Source organism: Physeter macrocephalus, chromosome 8 (assembly GCF_002837175.3).
Source record: "Physeter macrocephalus isolate SW-GA chromosome 8, ASM283717v5, whole genome shotgun sequence".
NCBI lineage: Eukaryota > Metazoa > Chordata > Mammalia > Artiodactyla > Physeteridae > Physeter > Physeter macrocephalus.
Genome location: NC_041221.1, coordinates 123,946,915 through 123,966,600, shown reverse-complemented (window position 1 = coordinate 123,966,600; position 19,686 = coordinate 123,946,915). Strand labels below are relative to the sequence as shown.

The following is a 19,686-nucleotide window of genomic DNA, read 5'->3' as shown; positions in this document are numbered from 1 at the left end:
TATTGAGTACTTATATCTGTGGATAATACTGTAATGCTTATTGTGGAGGCTAGCAAGAGTTCCTTGATAGCCTTACAGGGTTGCTATAACTCAAGACCTTGGGTCCTTGAGTCAGGACAAGACCAACAACCTCCCCACAGAAACTCCTAGGGTTTGGTCAGCTGACATACTCGTTTCTTGGGGACTCCTAGACTGGTCTTTGGCAGACACCAAGTTGAAATGTCATTTAACTTCTCACACAACATTTTCCTACCTGCGATATCCCATTAGCCCTCCGTGAGAATTCAGAAGCTCCTGTCTAAAGAGCCTCCATACAGGAAGCCTATTGGTTGGGGAAATTATCTATTTTGCATAGTTATTATTTTTTAAATAAGGTTAATTCCAGCATGTTTCTACCTCAATAATCTTTGAGAGTCTCAGCATTTTTGCTGAACATCTTAAGGGGAGAAAGAGCCATGTAGGCTTCATTTCAATGGTTAGGAGAAATTAATGCTAATACATGCCTTCAATGAGATTCACTTGGTACTCTGAACACTTTCTTCCATCAATACGGAGTATCCCCAGAAGTACCCATGGTGGATTTTTCTTCTGTAAAGAGATGCAAAAGGTTACAATAAGTTGTCTGATTTCCTGTGAGTCTTTCAAAGTCCTGTTTTCTCCATATCTCAAGGTAAGCATGCCAGCTTTACGGATCTAGAAGTCAAAATATTATGAATTAGTTTCATCACTTTCCTCAGTGAAACACAGGTCACCACGTCTCAGCCCATTGCTTTACTTGAAATCAGAGGGAAAAGTCATGCATTTTAAGACAGGAGAAATCAGGTACAATTTTCTGGTCTAGTGCTTGTTTCCCATATCTTTCACAGGACATCCTTAAGATCTTAAGATCTGAGATGAAATTTAATCATCCTTACCTATTAACTGTACTTTCTTTCAACTTCTTAAAACACACACACACACACACACACACACAAACAAACAAACATGGAGAAACACTCAACCATTTACTCATGAATCTATGGCTTGGGTCATAAAACACAATCTGGGCAAAGCCAAACAAGGCACTAGAGGGTCGAGAGATAGGAGAATGTTGTGTATTGCATCTAGAATTTTTAAATGCCCCATTTTGGTGGTTTCCACTTGTCTTCATGCAGAAAGTCAAAACTGGCCTGTCATTTGTGGTAGATATTTACACTGGAGGAAGACTTCCCTGACTGATCATGGATAGGCATTTTCAAAGAAAACTCTTCCACAAAACCAGATTGAGATAAAAAGCACCCGACTTAACAGATGTTAAATTTTTTCACTTTTAATTTTTATGTCACCTAAACATCCACCCACCTCCTTAGAGCATCTCTTTATTCCTTTACAGAAAGATTTAAGTAAGCAATCTTTTTCCTTTCTAAATATTTTTGGGTTAACAGTAATGCTTCCCTCACTTGTATTTTAGTCCTGATGATTAAACAGTAAAAATGCTAATTAGTAGCCTGTATCTGGAGAGAAAAAGCTATTTCTTGATTGGCAAAATTCAAGCTGAGATGGAGACCTCACAGGGCACTAAGATAAATAGGTTAGGTTACATGCTAAGGGGAAGGGATGAGGGATAGAATTGACCAACTCCAGAAAGAGATTCTGGTTTACTGGAAACACTAAGCTGAGGTCAGAATGTATTAAAGATACTCACAAGACTAAAGTTATAAAAATGCAGACATTTGTTGTTAATTGTAGGGCAGAGAGGATGGGGGAAATACCCTTTGTCTCTCTTTTTAACTTGGAGCTGACTTTAGATATGGAATAACTTACATGTTAAGAAATTAGATTTATTTCTAGCCTGTTTACTTTTTGTTTCTGGAAAGACAATGGCTAGAGTGAGGGGCGTATTATTAGATGGGTACACTGTCCAGAATTTGCACTCATTCGCCCCATAAGTATATATTCATGAGGAAGTGAAGAGTGCTCCTTTGGAATTCCTCATCTGTCAGTTATTACCTACATGATCGTTTTTTCATCCACTTAAGGAGGGAAAAATAACATGTATCTTGTTGGAATGCTGTGAAGTTTAGAAAAGCTGATGTATGGGAAAATACCTGGAAACTAAGCATATAATAATAGCACTCAATACAAGTTAGAATAATGAGTGAATGGGAGAAGTCAGAAATGAGTCCAGTGCCCATTGCCCACAGGCTAAAATCTATATATTTAGCTGGGAATTCAGTGCCCTGGAAAATCTGCTCTTTTCCCCTCTCCAGCCCTTTTTCCTCAACTGCCCTGCTTCAGTCAAACAGTCTCTAATACATCTTGAATTTGCCCATCTTTGTGTCTCTGTGTCATTCCCACCACCCTCAGCCTCTATTTGCCAAAATTCTACCCATCTCTCAAGGGTCTCAAATCCCACTGTCTCTAGGAATCTTAGGGGACTCACCCTCTCCTCCTCTAAACCCTGGTCCTTGCTGTCTAGATCACTCCGGAAGACAAAATCCACAAACCACTTATTGTCCCAGCAGACTGCAAGCTCCTGCAATGCTGGGACCTCATATACAGTACCCACCTTGTACACCACAGACCATGGTGCCTTGCCAAGAGTAGGTGCTGAATAGACTCATGATTGAATGAATGCATGATTTGTCACCCTGCCCCTGCTGTGCTCTTGGACAAAACACTTTGCCTCTTTCAGTCTCAGCTGCCTCAGCTGGGAACAGAGGATAACAGCACGGATGTACTCCCCAGGTGTGCTGTGAAGAATAAACCAATAACTGAAAAGCAATTTCAAATGTAAAATGAAATGCTATATATAAATGTTACATAATCAAAATCATTTCCCTCTGTATTATGTTTTATTTGGCTTTATATCTTGGAATCCTTTGTGAGTTTCAGAATTTCACAGATGCAATACCATGCACATTAGCACCTAAATTCTCTTGGGTAATAAATGATTGTGTGTATTATAGTGCATGGCTACTTTTCCCTGGCATACTTACACATGAATTTGTCATAATTTGGGGTATTCATAATAACTAATGATAGAACTCATTTCTAAGGGATCATCCATTTTTTTCCTTCTTTGGCTAGCCAGTTATCATTCCAATAGTATTGCCTCAAGGGAACTAACTTCCATTAAACCCAAACCCAGATGATGAGCACACTGTTTAGAAGCCCAAATCTTCTAGCTTACAATCTGAGATCTGGAAATTTGTTTGGAGTTTTGAAGCACTTGTTTTCTATGGCCTTCTTTCTGCCAAACTCTGAATCCCTCATTTGCTTTGCTGTAATGTATGTGCTACCGAGTGCTCACTGTAGCCTGATTTTCTAGGTACCAGGAACAGCTGTATTAGCCCACTCCACATGAAAGTAAGACAATGGTAGTTTTAAATGCTATTTTCTTTCTTAGTATGTTCAAGGAAGAGGTTGCCTATAGAAAAATAAGAGTTTTGGAATATCTCCAGTACCTATAAAAAGAGAATTTTGACTTTTACTGCATAGCAGGATACTATTCCTGGAATAGTACTTCCACATAGATAGAAAGTGAGGAAGAGATGGCAGCGACATCATAAGGTAGTTGTGAGGATCAAGTGAGTCATTAGATGAAAAGGCTCAGAACAGTGCAGAGCATAAAATAATTGCTCAATTAATATTAGAGGTAATTATTACTGGTAGAGGGCCCACTATCAGCCTGGCCCTGTGCTGAGAGTTTGAGACTCTTGTTTGAGATGCATAACAAGCCAGTAAGAAAAACCTTATCACCTTCCACCCCCACTCCATCTGGCTCTGAGAAACTAAGGTACTTGTCCAAGGTCTCAAAGTTAGGAAGCAGTGGAAAGAAAATCCAACCCTTGGTCTATGCTATTTCCAGAGCCCATATTCTTCGTCCTGTTTCTTAGTAGCCTTACTGTTCCTATTTTTTACTTAGGTTAGGAGTCCATTTTTCCTCCCTGAGCACATGATCCTCCCTTCCCCAGTGTCTAATTCCTCAGTGTTACTCATTTTGTTATGAAATTTTTAAATTAAGACTATTTGTCTATCTTCTGGTGTACTTCTGACCAGTCTGTCTAATTTTTATATCAGGCCATTTTCTCACGATCATTCCAGTCTTTCATCAGACTTGTACTCACATAGTGGCATCATTTTTAAGAAGTTCAATGTAGTTTTTCTTCTGGGGCATGTGTGAGGAAATCCCATGTTTTTGTGGAATAGAGGCTTCCCTTCCCCACCCATTTCTGTTATAATATTTTTTACTTAGTTGGGTCTGTAGCAATATAACTCTCATATGGAACAGTGACATTTTCATTCAAATGCAATAAGCTTTCATTGTTTTGTGGGTGGTATCACCCTGGCCACAGATATTGTGCCAGAGTACTCTCTCTGATACAAAAATATCTCCTAGTTGTGGTGTACAAACTAACACCATACTTTAGTTTGCCAAAAACACCTACATGATATTTTGTAGTCTATATTACAATTAATATTTCAAAGTGCCTTATCATTAGTTATCTCTCCTACCTCTGTGAAATTAATCAGAAGTATCACTGTAGTTTCACAGGTGGGAAACTAAGGTATGGGGACTGTTAACGGCTTGCCCAAGGTCTCATAATGAACACACAGCATAGCTGGTATTAGAATCTGCTACTTCTGACTGCATTTCTTTGCTCAACCTGTTCAAATTCTGAATAATTTTCCAAGCTGAATATATGTTAGGAGAGGTGGTAGACATGGGAAAGGGGGAAAATACTTTTCACTTAAGTAAAGCTTCTGAAACATTTGGTAATCAAAGAATAAGGATTGTGCGGGCTGTTTTCCCTCATTTCCATTCGTAGAATGAAAGGACAGTAATCCACTGAGATTAAAATGAACAGAAATTGTAAGTGTAAAAGGAATTCTTCAGGCCCCACCATTTTCCAATTTCAACATTATTTTGTTCTCCATTTCAGCAGTTGGTACATTTACAGTGCTGTGTCACCATCATTATGGTGTCCGCCTTAAGCAGATAAACACAGTGGATGCTGCCACTGCTGTTTTATGATCAAGGAAGCAAGGGTGAACAGAGGTTAAGTGACTGCCAGGAGCACTCACCACAGCAGCCACTCAGATTAGAACCCACAGCTCCTATCAGTCACACCCTATTGAAATTTAGAAGGTCCCAAAACACTCTTTCAGTGAAAGAGGTGGATGACAGTGCCTGAAGGCAAATTTGCTCACCATCCACAAAGGGACCAGCCTTGCTTCCATGGTCCCACCTCAATCTTCTCATTCCCAAGCCATACCATAAACTTCCTCATTCCTTTGGGGGAAAGAACATTTCTTTTGGTGAAACTAAACAAGTGATTTTCAGGTCCAGATTTCCATGTTTTTTTGTTTGTCTAATACAAATAGGACCATAATGAGTCCTTGGACAAGTAACAGGTCTAATTTTCCCTTGTAGAATATGGGGATGGCCTAAACTCAAGAGATCATTAGGGGGACTGGCAACAAATGGAGTAAGTCTGTGCCTGAGTGATAAGCTCCTGTCAAATACAATTACAACAGAACATGGTGTGGAAATATGAATTGTAATCTACAGACTTCCAATGCCATCCATTCTATAAGGGAAAATGAGACCAGTTGCTTGTCCAGGAACCCATAACAGTAATGTCTGTATGAAACAAACAGAAAACCTTGGAAATTGGGACATGGAAGTCACTTGCTCAGTTGTAACTTATTTCCTGAAATTTCCTATTTCCTTTTTTTTTTTTTAATTTATTTACTTATTTATTTTTGGCTGCCTTGGGTCTTCGTTGCTGCACACGGGCTTTCTGTAGTTGCGGCGAGTGGGGGCTACTCTTCGTTGCGGTGCGCAGGCTTCTCATTGCGGTGGCTTCTCTTGTTGTGGAGCACAGGCTCTAGGCACATGGGCTCAGTAGTTGTGGCTCGCAGGCTCTAGAGTGCAGGCTCAGTAGTTGTGGCGCACAGGCTTAGTTGCTCCGTGGCATGTGGGATCTCCTGGACCAGGGCTTGAACCCGCCGTGTCTCCTGCATTGGCAGGCAGATTCTTAACCACTACGCCACCAGCGAAGTCCCCTATTTCCTTTTTTCATCATTTAACATAAATACTACATCAAGTACAGTCAACTGCCAATGTTTGGCTCCTATTACCAAGGTGATTTTTAAAATAATCATTAGCATCTTTGAAAAACCTTCACAGGGTGTTAATATGGTAAACACTGTTGGCAAACTTTTTCTCCAGTCATATCCAGGAGTGGGAAAAAAATCCAAGGAAATACATTTTTCCTCTATCCCCCATCCCGTATTCAGCATAGAGAGACTTAGTATATATTCCATTCACGTGGTCTACATCTAATTCCTTGTGGGCAAAGGCCAGTCTCCCAGGCCACTCCACAGCATGCTAAGCAACTGTTGGAATTGGATGGAATGGTCCTCCTTGCCTGTACCAGTCTTTTGGTTCATTAGATGAGGAAAGGTTTAAATATGCACAATTTCTGCATCACTAATCAATCTTTCAGGGCCTAATAAGGACTGTCCAGACCCTGATTTTCTTGCCCACCTGACTGCCTGCTTTTCCCCATTGAGACAGGGAGCTGAGGTGACACAATTTGAAACTGACTCCAAGCCAGAGCTCACCTCAGAGATCCAGGCTTCCCTGCTAGAGGGGCCATTTCACTACTTTTCAGCCATGGGACTTTTGCCTTCCTTCTGCCAATGACCCTCATCAGAACCTGCTCATGAGAGGTGGGCTACGTATGACGCAGGTCCTTATGGGGGCCAGGCAGCCACTGAAATAACACCTGTGGAGATCCATACTCCCTCGTATATGATAGTCTGAATAGTTACCCATACTGAGAGACTAAAACCTTTAGGACTTCTGGGATCTGAGGCAGACAATGGTCAGTTGTGTCAAGGCACCAGGGAGCTTGACCCCTCGCCTGCCATGCACACCTTCATTTTACTAACACGGGTTGGGTGTCTACCTGTGGCAGGTGCAGTTCTAGGCACACAGAGACCACTCCCACGCCCAGTCTAGAGTCGAGGGCTTACTAACATTCTAGGCCTCAGTCTGGAAAGCAACACCCAGCTCCGCTTTTTGACTCTTGATACCCCCAGCTCCCTATGTATGTGTGCTGAAGCCAAGGTAAGGGCTTAAACCCCGGCTGAAGAGCTGAGCCGCCGACAAAACGAGCAGCAGCGACCGGAACGGCCAGGAAGGGCAGAGCCCCCAAAGCCTTCCTTCAGGGCCACTCAGCCACGACTGACCCAGCGAGCTCAGGCTGCCCCCAGGCCCGCCACTACGGGGGTCTCTAAGCTAAGCGCAGGGGCTGCCGAAGTGGAGGGTGCGAGGGCGTGCAGAGTGCGACGGCCGGGGCTGGCTCTGCGGTGTTCCAGTCCGCGAAGACGGTCCTGGTCCGTCCGGCAGGCCCCAGGGACAGCAGCAGGGGGAGCCACCGCTGGGGATGCCATCCCGCCGGGCAGCCCGACCGTCCAGCGCCCTTGCCTCCCTTTCGCCCCCGGGCTCTGCGCAAGTGCCCGGGCGCCTTGAGTCGGGAGGGGCGCCTAGGCGTCTGGTAAGTCCCCGCTGCTGGTGGTGTGACGGGCAGGGGTGAGGGATGTGTCGCGAACCTTCCAGTGGGGGCGGGCGGAGTTGGAGTTTTGTTTCGGAGATAACCACCAGACCGCAATCAGAGCCTTTTCAGGGAGCCCGCAGCTCCCAGTTCCGGGCCCTGGCCTCCACCGCGGCTGGGTGATCCGGCCCAGGACCCACCCTCTTTGGGTCTCAGTTTCCTCCGACTGCTGGGCCTCGTTTAGAGCCAAGTTCCGCACCTCCTGCGGGCGCCAGGGGTGGGCGGTGTAGACCCAGTCTCGGCCCGCGCAGTGCTTGGGCTTCTTGCACCACAGCGCGCCGACACGTGGCGGCTTCGGGCGGCCCCAGGCCCACAGGGGCCCTCCGGGGCCGCCACTTCCCTTCCGAGGAGTCGGGGTCCCGCCGCAGCCGCCCCCACAGCGCCAGCCTAGAGCCCCGGTTTCTCACCTCAGCCAACTTCCCAGCCGTGGGCGCGTCTCTCAGCCAGCCCTCGGCTGCCGGCGATTGGACGGCGGCGGCGGGGCGGAGCCGGGCGCTCGGCACCGCCCGCGGCCTCCCCAGGCCCGGGCGCCACCCTGATTGGCTGCGAGCTCCGCCAGTCACGCGTTGAAGAGCGCCCCGCCCCCGAGGGGCGAGCCCCGATCTGACCCCGCCCCTCATGCCGCCCGGCCCCGCCTCCCTTCGGATCCCAGTTGCTTCAGCCCTGCTGTCCGTCTCATTCGCTGAGCAGGTCCGTGAATTGTCAGCGCGCTCCAGGCAGCTGTTGAGCTGGGGCGGCCGCCAGGTTTGTGCTCCCTCCGAGGTGCCTGCCGGAGCCAATGTGCCCCGGTGGGCTAGGGCGAGAGCTGTCGCCGGTTCGGGGCAACTTGGGATTCAGGACCCGCAGCAGGGGCGTCGGTTTGCCATCTGGACTCGTCGACGAGGGTGAGTCGCCGCGCGCAAGGGGAGCGGCTCCTCTCGCGCTGTTCGGCAAATGGGCTACTGGACGCGTCCTGGCGCGCGTCGATCTGTCCGTCCGAGCGTGTCGGCTGTGGGGAGGTCAGGGCTGACGGGATTCACTCCTTGCCAGCACCCCCAACTCCCGAACTTCGTTTCAAAGCGTCCCAACTCAGCTCGGGACGCGGCTCTGCGTTCGCAAGAACTTGGCATGTTGTAATTGCCATCATTAGGTGGGGTCCGGGGACGCGTCCCCTGGCCCTCTGCAGCGGCGACACGCGCGCTAGGGGCGGCCTTCGAGTCCAGTGGCGTGCGGACAGCAGTTCCTAGATGTTTGAAGACGGGTTCCTGAAAAATTAACACGCGCCGGCGTCGGTGAGACGAGATAGTCCTGTGTGTGTCTGATGCGTAGCCCGAGCCAGCGATCATCGGGCTCCGGGTGCATCTTTAGGGGTCAGAGAACTTTAAGACCAGTCGGGTTCCGTAGCAGGGGCTTCAGAGCTTTGCAGTTATTGAAAGGAATTGACAGCGCGGATATTAAACTTTGTAATTACTTTTTATTAGCACTTGAATCCGCATCCCTCACGAGGTGCTCAGACTTCCACATCCACCTGCAAGGTGTGTCCAAAGGACTTCGTTAGGACCGGGGGTAACTGGTGACTGTCCCAGTGCAGGGAGGCCTCGGGGAATCTAAGAAGAGGCCGTGAAAACGACCACCAGGCTGGTCGGTTGGTGTTTGTTTGAGCACCTGTGTGTTTAAGTGATGAAGTTGTGACAGGAACTGACAACAGAGGATTCAAGGTTAAACCTGACACTTTATGTCTGTGACTCAGTCTGGGATAGATTTTTTTCTCTCTCTCTCATTGGTAAGGGGTAAAAGCAGCTGGTTTTTTTGAGGGCAATTACATACATGTAGTTTATATTATGTGTGTACTAAATAGAATTGAATGCAATATTTTCTTGTAATTCTTATTTGATGTGAATGAGAGCTTATTGACAGTACTAGGTAGAGACTTGGCAACAGAATTGGGAATATTTTGATCCTTTAGGATGTATAAAAACATTGAGATATATAGCTATGCATGCATATGTAGATGTGCCTACATATGTGTGTACTTATATGTGTGTGTATAAAATTGATAAGCAAATGAAATAGAGATATGGAGGGAAAAACAGCCTTGAACTTCCTCTGGGTAGAGAGGTGGACCCTCTGATCTGTGGGGTGTATGATGAGTGTGTGTATAAGCATGTTTGGATCTTCCTAGTCTGTCTGGGTCAGTATATGTCCATGAACTTTATGAGCATTCAGTTCTATACCACTCCAAGCAGATTCCCAGTTCCTGTTTTATAGCCCAGCAGCCACCAGCCAGCCCATCTGTTAAAACATAACATGTACACTTCAGTGGGAGCACTAGGGTGGAACGTGGGTAGGGGGCAACCCTTAGTAGAAACAACATGCTATAAACAAAGCCTGCCTCTCAAGTCCATTTTCATTCAGAATTCAGTCTGAACGTGTGATTTTTGGTGAGGGAGAAAACGAGTGTTTGATTCTTCAGAAATGGCAAACTGTATTTTGTGAAGTAATTAATACGCATGGTTTGGGAAGGAGGAGTATATAAGGGAAAAAAAATCCCTCTAGAAAAGAAATGTGGTGCTTGTCACATAACCATGCAACACTGGTTTACTGCTTTGCAGTAGCATGTATATCAGAAACTGTTTCCTTTTGCTTCTTAAGAGAATGCATTAAAACTGAATTGTTTTGCACCAAAAAAATAAAAAATCTTAACAGAAGTAAATAGAGCTTTAATACAGAGGCTATTTAATCTACTAGCTCTGGACTGCCTTGGTAATTCTAATGAAATGTATTTTTAGGAATTTATAACTTGGATATAAATTCATATTCAGCCTAATCACTAATTGCAATGGTTCACAATTTATAGTTTAAAAAATAATAAGAAAAAAAGCCTTTATCACACAACTTCTGATGACTAAAAGGGTATGGGAGGAGTATAACAGCTTATTAATTTCCTGCAGCAAACTGACTGATACTTAAAAAACTATAAATTCCTTTAACAGCATAATTACTTTTGGTGACAAAATAAAGGCAATATTTTTGAGAAGCACAGTTGATATTTTACCCAATAATTTTATGCTCATAATTATCTTTTAATAACGGTGTTTATTATACGTGGGTAGATAATACTGGAATGGTTCTTAAGAACTCATCACAAGTGTTGTTTTCATTTTTATGGTAGTTAAACATTGGGGGAAAATATTCTAATCCCTAATCTGTGTCTTTACATTTCTGATGGACTATGTAGACACAATAATTCTCCTGCCTTGATATGGATCACCTAAGTCAACTGGGTTGCTCCTTAAGAATTCAGTTCATGGGCTGGACTCTAGTCTCCAAGACGAGATTCAGAAATCTGGGGTGGGACTTAGGAATCTGCATCTTTAACATGCACCCACAAGTGATTCTGATGTCAGGGATCCTTTCACCATATTTTGAGCAACGCTGGAATGGCATTTATGATATAAAAGAACAATTACAGTCTGTGAGTTGATTCAAAAAATAATTGTTCCAAAATTTCCAGGTGGCATTTACCAGCCATGTGAAATTTATAGCTAATGTTTTAACTCTCTGTCCTCAACAATGGTACCTTTTGTTCTGTCTTCAGAAGTGTTTTTGGACTCCTTAGCAATCCCCTAACCAGGTTAGCCTCAATTCTAAGGAAGTCTGTCTCGGCAAGCAAGGTAGTTTGAGACCTCACCCCAGCCTGTTCCATTCCCTACTCCAGGTCCAGTGAGTTCCTGGGGGTGCTCTGGGGTAACTTTGTCAGTCCTAACTCACATTGTTGGGCATTTCTCCCTGAAAGGTAGAAGAATCCCAATCCTTGAGAGCCACCTTTGACTCACTAATACTCTTTCGAGCTTGGGGGCTAGGACCTCAGCAGGGCTAGTACAGACTTATCTGAGGTCAAGGAGCTTCTTGGGAAGCTGCAGCTGGTCTGCCTGTTGGTCGCAAGAGTGTCTCAGGCCACCTACCCAGAGGCCCAGGGAGTCTCATTTTCAGAAAGTCATCTTAGAAGTATTTTGAGGTGTCCAATTAATCAAGTACATAGATTTTCTTAGCATCACAGGGAGAGGGGTTGAGAATTGATTGCTGCCTCTCCTTTCAAATCAGTGTGATTCTGGTGTATTAATTATTGCCAATTAGCTTTTTTATATGTAGTTTGATACTGACCTTCAGATTCTGTTCTCCCATTTCAGACTGGCATAGTTCTTAGTGTAAGACTCCTAGATAAAGTTTAAAAAAGAAGGGATCTGTCAGAAATTGTTGCCCTTCCCTCTTTCTACCCTCCAGGTACCTAAAAAACAAATAACTTCTCTGAGGTCAGAAGTGCCCAGAATATTTACTTCCTTGATGACAAAAGGACCTGTATAGGCTGGGACACTGAACTTAGATTCTTCCAGGCCACTGGATTGTTAGTGAGACTTTTATGGAGCAATTTATGTTCTGAGGAACACTTGGCAGGCATGTTTATAGCAACCTACGTTGCTTACCTTAATCCTTTGAGTGCGAGGATTTTTTCCCACTTCGTTACGGATGAGCAAACAGCAGCCACAAAAGGATCATAATACAGTCATACCTCAGTATCCTCGGGGGATTGGTTCCAGGACCCCCACCCCTGCAGATACTAAAATCCGGGGATACTCAAGCCCCTTATATAAAATTGTGGAATGCAGTCGGCATTCCATATCTGCAGGTTCCTCATCCGTGGATACCGAGAGCCAACCCTATTTAGATTCTGTCTTTCACATTCAAAGATGACACCACTAACTGAGACGTTGCCCATGTGTTTTGAATTGTTTTTATTTAGCTTCTTGATGAGATGATAGACTCATGCTTAGTCATTCATATCATCTACAGGTTTTTTTTCACCTCTTAGAATTTTTTTTATATTGACTGTGACCTTGGAACAGTTTTCTTTCTAAAGCTAACCACCATATATAATAATTGGTTCAGTGATCCTGACCTTAACCATCCAGGCTTGACTTGGAATGGCAAGTAATTTGCAAAAGGTCAAAGAACCCAAAGGCAGCAAAGCCTATATGTAGAATTTGGAGGACTAATATTTTAGACCTGTACTCTTTGCCTATTGAGTCATGTTATGCTGCTAATAATGTTTTTACACTGACAAAAGGAACTTGCTTATATTTTATTTGCCCAGCTTCTGCATGATTGGATGGACCTAGAAAATTTCCAAAGCCTAAGGTATAATCACAGCCCCTGATTATACAATGGTACTGATTTGTGCCCAGTTAAAAAACTACAGCAGAATGCTACTTTTCTGGAAAGTGGGCCACAGGTCATTACAATCTTCTAAGCAACAATTCTCACTCTTTTTTTTTTTCCTTTTACAGGTCATTACAATCTTCTAAGCAACAATTCTCACTCTTTTTTTTTTTTTTCCTTTTTTTTGGCCATGGCATACCTTTGGCAAAATTCTTTGGCAAAAAGAATTTGACAAATTCTTTTCAAGTTTTTGGCCCTTCTTTCCATACCCTTATTCCCATTGTGAAAATCTACTTATAAAAAATTTACTTTTCAAATCAATCTGCCCTTTTAACAGCTCCTAATACTTAAATTTTAGCCATTTTGACTCTTTCTCCTCTATAATGCCCCCTTAAGCTCCTACATTCACTTTGGTTTTTTGGATCCAATAATACCTTCTACTCATAGAACACTCATTGAGCTATAGAAGTTCTACTCTAGCTTTAACTTTGTGGATTTAACTATAACAATATTAGGAAAAAAGAAGAAGAAGAAGGATAATATTAAAGTCATGTTGTTATATGTATCTTATTAGATATACCCAGCACATAGTTTCTATGGGAAATTTAAGATCCAGATGAATGAAGTGACAGATTCACTCATCTGTGTCCTTACAGACACTCTTCTGATACAAGCTGAGAAATATAACTGAAGACAGCATCCTGGGTTACAGAAGAAAGACAAATATTAAGCTCTGAGAAAAGAACCGGCAAAAAGTGAAGGGTCACGGCTGGGATGGGATGGAGAGAGTGGTGGGAAAGAAATACCTCCAGTAAAATGCCAGATAGGGTGGTAAGAAATTTATAGAGGTGCTGATGGTTTGGGGATTCTTGGAAGCATTGATTCTGTTTTATATTGTCTTCACAACCTACTAGCCCTGCTTGCTTTAAATAATTTATTATAGCAGCAGGCCTTCCCCTGGTTAGTTTCTTTCTTTCTTTCTTTTTTTTTTAATAACTTTTTCCTTCTCATCTCTGAGTCTAATCAGAGACATATATAATACTGTGGCTGCTCTAGAATACTTTGGAAAATCCATGATCAATATCGCTACATTATAAACCCACGGCTGTTCTGTTGTATTTTGCAGTGTTTTCTTCCCTGCTATATTAACTCAGTATCTATGTTTTAAACAATATTTTATTAATCTTTGCACAGTGAGACTTCTGGGCTTATTCTTCTTGGCTGGAACTATCTTTTGAGTAATCCATCATCAGACCACCATTGATCTAATGATGTATTTATTGCTCACTATTGCAGCACTAGCAAGAAACCCAGAATGATTCTGAAAATTTGATTAAAAAGAAATCAAGTTTTTGCAAGACGTAGCCACCCAATTATGTTAGCAGCTGCCAAGTATATTTTATGCTAAAATATACACACACATTTCAAGTGAACAAAATGGGATCTTTTCAAAAGCTTTTAAAACTTTTTGCTATGAAATAAGTATAACGAGAAGATGTCTTGTAATTAGAAAAATTACAAGTGCACTCCTCACCTCAGCCAAAGGTAGGGTATAGTATTTTTCAGATTATACCCCTAGACACTAAAATGGATAGGTTTATCTTTTTGGTTGACAATAATAAAAACAGTGGTGATAAGAACTATCTCCTAGTCCTTGAACAATCTTCCAGGTAATCATTACAAATCAAAATGAACGGAAATGAATTATCAAGTAGTAATTGAATACCTATCATAGGTAGCACCTCTTCTCAGCTTAGCTAACTCAAAATGCAGTTCAAGTATTAGCACCTTTGGGAACCTTTTCCATGCCCTTCTTTGGCCTGGTTGTATACAGCCAGCAGAGTCTTTACGTCCTGTAATCCCCCCCTCCAGACTGGGAGCCCCTTGAGGGCAGGGACCACACCTGTCATCTTGTAGCTTCTCAAGAGACAGTATTCAAGAAATAGTTGCTAGGTGCACTAGGGGCTGCAAAGAATTACAGGTGAACACCTGCAAGGCCTTAAAAGGACATGCACAGGATATTCACCAAAAGTCTGCATGGTAGTAATAACTGAATCATAGTCCCAGACTTTCTGCTTTAGCCCTAGTCTTAACACTTCATAAAACTATCATCCATGCCTGCCCCTTCCATGCTCAGAGTCTCTGCTCCATTCCTGACTTGGCTTCTTCTCTCACCGCCTCCCTGTTGTGTCTTCAAGAATGTCTCCAACTCCCACCCCCACCCAGTCTAGGCCATCTCCCCTGGTTCCTTTGATGTTCCCATACTTGTTGTCATATCTTGACAAAACAGCTGATTCATGGACCCCACTTTGAGACTTGGGACAGCTTCACTCTCACATCTTTTGAAGTCTCAGATGGCTTGGTCCCTTTTGCCATCCAGTGTAGGTGATGACCTAGCTTTGGCCATGGGAGGTTTGGGGGCCTTGGAGGAACTAGATGGTGCTGGGCCTAGAGGCTGCTGAATGGGGAAACTTGGCATTTGTTTAAGCAAAGCTTTTAAAAAATAAATAAATAATTCCAGCATATTTTTATTTCAGTGACTAACTTGTATAATATTTTTCATTGATAGACCACCTTTTATTCAGGAAGTGTCCCTACATAGTCAGGTTTATGATGTAGTCTGAGGGCTTCGATAAGTACCAGCTCTCACCTCAGAGCTGGGTTACTGAGGTGTTGTACAGCCTACTTGTCCAGGTAGAGTTTACGGATCAGCTGAGTTAAGCATAACTGCCTGAGGTCAGGGCCATTAGTATAGCCCTTTTATGTTAGATCCTAACGAGATTTAAATGCCTGCAAGAGATCAAGGACCCCTATCTTCTATCTCATCTGGGAGATTAAGCCTCACTTAACATGGGTGCTTTCTTCTCATACCTGCCAAGAAAATATCACTAGAAAATTGACTGATTACATCTAAAATTTCTTTCAATGTTCAAGGCAGCAGAGAAGATGAGCCACCCTAGATTAGGTTATAGACTCAAATACTGGTTTCTTTTGGATCTTGTAAGTCAGGAGCACATGCCCCTGCATATCCCGGGGCTCTGCTTTCCCCTAGGATCTGGGGCCTGAGAGGACTTGAGGGAGGCTTGGGTGAGGGGTGGAGGCAAACATCTGTGCAACACACAGGTCACCCTTCCCTGCAGTCAGTGGAGGTTCTCCCTGTGGTGCCTGACTCTGGCATTTTCTCAAATCTGCTTTTCAGCATCCCTAATAGCAAATCTTCTTCCTGTTACCATTTGTGAACATGTTACCCAAACAGAGGTTCTCATAGTGGGAAAGTTCTCATCCTTAACCTTCTAAGTTTCCCTAATTTCAACTTCTCTCCTTCATTTAGCCCCACCCTCCAATAATGTTTTCCTTTCTTTGACATTCTCTTTCCCTTCTGTTCAGGTAAGAACTCTACGTTATAAAAGCTCTTATAATCAGTGTTACCATTAATCTTTTTCCTGCAGGAGTAACTGCATTTTTGACCATTTTCAAAAAATTTTCCTAGAACATTCCAGTGTGTCTTTCTGGTGCTAAGAAAAAGATCACAATAATGCAGCTCCTGCTCGCTGGGATATTACATGCTCTGACAGCCTTACACAGGGTAAAAGTGATTAGCCTCACAAAACCTCAGTTTTCACCAAATTTACCCATGCTTGTCAATGACCGCCCCCCCCACCACCTGCCTAATCACTCTTACCACCTCCTGCTCACTTTTATATCATTAAGAAACAAGATCGGGACTTCCCTGGTGGCGCAGTGGTTAAGAATCCGCCTGCCAATGCAGGGGACACAGGTTCGAGCCCTGGTGCAGGAAGATCCCACATGCCGCAAAGCAACTAAGCCCGTGCACCGCAACTGTTGAGCCTGTGCTCTAGAGCCCTCGAACTACGACTACTGAGCCTGCGTGCGACAACTACTGAAGCCTGCGTGCCTAGAGCCTGTGCTCTGCAACAAGAGAAGCCACCGCAGTGAGAAGCCCGCTCACCTCAATGAAGAGTAGCCCCTGCTCACCGCAACTAGAGAAAGCCCATGCACAGCAATGAAGACCCAACGCAGCCAAAATTAAATAAATTAAATAAGTAAATTAAAAACAACAACAACAACAAGAAACAAGATCACGCGTCTCTGTTAGCAATAGACATATTCATTACAACCAAGGAGATGAAGCTTTCTACAAAAGCCAAAACAGGCATACACAGAATAGGGAAAAGAGGGGTAGGGCTACCCTGATTTCTTTAAAAGCAGGACACATGAGTTGATGCATCTTTTGTTGATAAGTTCTTAATTTGTTGTTTTAACAAACCCTGGCCTGTTTCTCTTTTGAGGCTGGGTGATTGCCTTATAGCTAATGTCAACAGTTGTCATTTTTTTCTTTCCCTTCAGAATTATTGCCAGTGAGTTTCAGTTTCCTCTCCTTCATTTATTTAATTTTTATTTTTGGTGTTTCGGGTTGTTTTTCCTGATCTACTTAAAGTGTATTGTTTCTAACTCCTCCAGATATCTTTCTCCCACTTCCCTGCCCCTGACAGCCTCTCACAGCTAGACACCATCCTCACATTGAACGAATTTCCATTTTCGCTGCAGATTAGTAGTGAAGACATTAAATGGAAGCCTGATAGTGACCCTTTCAAGAGCTAAGGCACCATTTACTATTCTGTTTTACTTATGATCTCTTAGCAAATTTTCACCAGTTATAATGTTCACCCTATTTTCTAAGTCATGTTTCTCAAATACTATACAAAATTATGAAATCTGTGTGCATTACAGTTTCTGCTCTCCATTATGGACTAAATTTATAATTCTGTAATTTTCTTGTAGGAAAAATGCTTATTAGACTGGAATGGTTACTTTGGTTTCAAGCCATACTGCTTTTTTGCTTATTGTGAATCATTAGACACTTACATAATCTTCATTTTACTTCATTCCCATCCTCCACCAGCAGCTCCCCAAGCAATAAGCCCACTGCATCCCTTCCCTACACAGTCAGTTATTATCTATGCCTTTTTTCTAAGATGGATTTTTTATTTTACTGGTTCCTAATATTTTCCTAATTTTAAAATAACTCTACATAACTAAAACAAAAACAGGCAGTGTCCTATTATGATCATGGTGGTTCCTCCTTCCTGAAAAGAATACCTCCTGCCTACAAATCACAATACTGCACCTCCTCTCTGGAGTGCTTCTGCCTGTGCCTGGGATCCGTGCTAGTCCCACGTGTTCTCTGTTGATATTCTTGTAATTAGATAAGGGTTCACAATTGGCAGCCTTATGGGAAAAAAGACCAATAAGAGCTGTCCTTTATTTGGGTCTTGGGGGAAAAACAGATGTCCTAGGCAAGTGGGAGGTGAAAGTCAAAGTTTTTGAAAGATTGGGAAAGCCAGAGGCAGGCCATTTGGTACCAGCTTCACATGCCAAAGTACCATCTTCCTGTTGTGATTTCTAGGGTGTTTTCCCCTTGGGCTTTTCTGGGTGACTATCCCAAATTGACCTATACGGTAAGGAAGTCTATTATCTCATGAGAGCAGCAGGGCAGGCAGCAGGATTGGTTGATTCAGTGGCACAGTGACAATGATACAGGTTCCTTTCATCTCTGCCACTGTTGTCCTCAGGGACCATTTCACTTAAGACTGGTTCTTCTTTTATGCAAGACGGCTGCAACTAGTGCAGACGTGTCATTGCAAGCGTGACAATATCGACAGCACTGAAAATGGATCCCCCTTCCAGAGGTTCTCCTTTTGAAGAGTATGAAAACATTACCCAGAAGAATCTAAGAAGACCTGCCTTTTCTTCAGTTGATTAGAACAGGATCAATGCCCCATCTTTAAATCAGTCACTAGCAAGAGGATCTCCATCATCGCCTGAGGGAGGGAAGAGAAGAATTTGAACAAAATCAAGATTCTGTTAGTAAGGAAGAAATATGTGTGTGGAAGTGAGGGGGCAATAGATGCTGTCAGGCAATTATAATTGTATAGACACAATGTGTCTACTACACATTGTGATTTGAAAAATAACTGTGAAATTCGCCCTTATGACTGCTGTGTAGTTGGTAGGTACCACTGAACTGCTACACATTTCTGGATACAAAATGACAAGGCTAGGTTGACAAGGAGAGAAAATGCAGACTAATTAAGGACAGAACTGAGCCAAGATCAATAATCATTCTGATTAGAACCACAAGAAGCCCTAATGAATTTGAATGTACTAATTTATGTCTATTTGTCCTCAATAAGAATATGATCTTTACTGAATAAAAAAGATTCATTTGCTTATTTCTCAATAATTCTATATTTCTGATATATTATTTTACAGTATAGGCCTATTTGAATATAATAATTTTTATTAACTTTATTTACATATCAGAGCATTAACAGTAATGATTATTACTGATGATTGCAACTGGTCATTATTTACTGAGTGCCCTTTTATAAATTAGGAATTTAGCATCTAAGAGATGCTAGCAATTCGCTTAGGCCACTTAGTGGGCAAGCTCAGATTGAGACTCAATTTCTTCTGCTTATGTGCCTTCCACTCCTTGGCTTTCCTTTGCCTTGGAAGACAGTCTCAAGACTCTGTGGCCTGTAGGGCCTTAAGTGATCAGGCCCTGCCCATCTCTGTGACCTCGCCACTTATCCTCTTGCCCTCACTCAGTTCTCCAAGCACACTAGCTTCCTTGCTGTTTGTCTAATAAGCCAGTCTCACTCCCACCTCTGACCCTTTGCATTTGCGGTTCCCTCTGCTTGGATCACACGTCCTCGGTTTGAACAACTACTTCTTTTCCATTCTGGGTTCCTCATCACAGGCACCTCCCAGAACTCTTCCATCTAATCTGTTTAGGGCACCCACCCAGTTACCTGTTTCTGTCCCATTTTTGTTTCCAGTATGGTACTTGAACAATCTT

The 19,686-nt window shown here is 43.1% G+C and overlaps 1 protein-coding gene and 1 long non-coding RNA gene across 3 annotated transcripts in view; one reads left to right on the top strand and one right to left on the bottom strand.

Annotated features, from left to right (window-relative positions):
* Positions 1-514: 514 nt before the first annotated feature.
* LOC129392342 (uncharacterized) lies at positions 515-8,038 on the bottom strand. The gene is made up of 3 exons (XR_008618113.1): positions 8,015-8,038; positions 5,739-6,003; positions 515-588 (listed from the first exon to the last, which is right to left on the bottom strand). It is a non-coding gene; the product is annotated as an uncharacterized lncRNA (long non-coding RNA).
* MARCHF3 (membrane associated ring-CH-type finger 3) overlaps positions 7,533-19,686 on the top strand; it is a 151,281-nt gene continuing 139,127 nt past the window's right edge. Inside the window, exon 1 of one of the 2 annotated variants that reach the window (XM_055086734.1) lies at positions 7,533-7,550. The gene's annotated coding sequence lies outside the window, so the exon portion shown is untranslated. Of the gene's footprint in view, positions 7,551-8,245; positions 8,492-19,686 lie in introns of those variants that run through there. The other variant, XM_024118331.1, reaches the window with a different exon arrangement.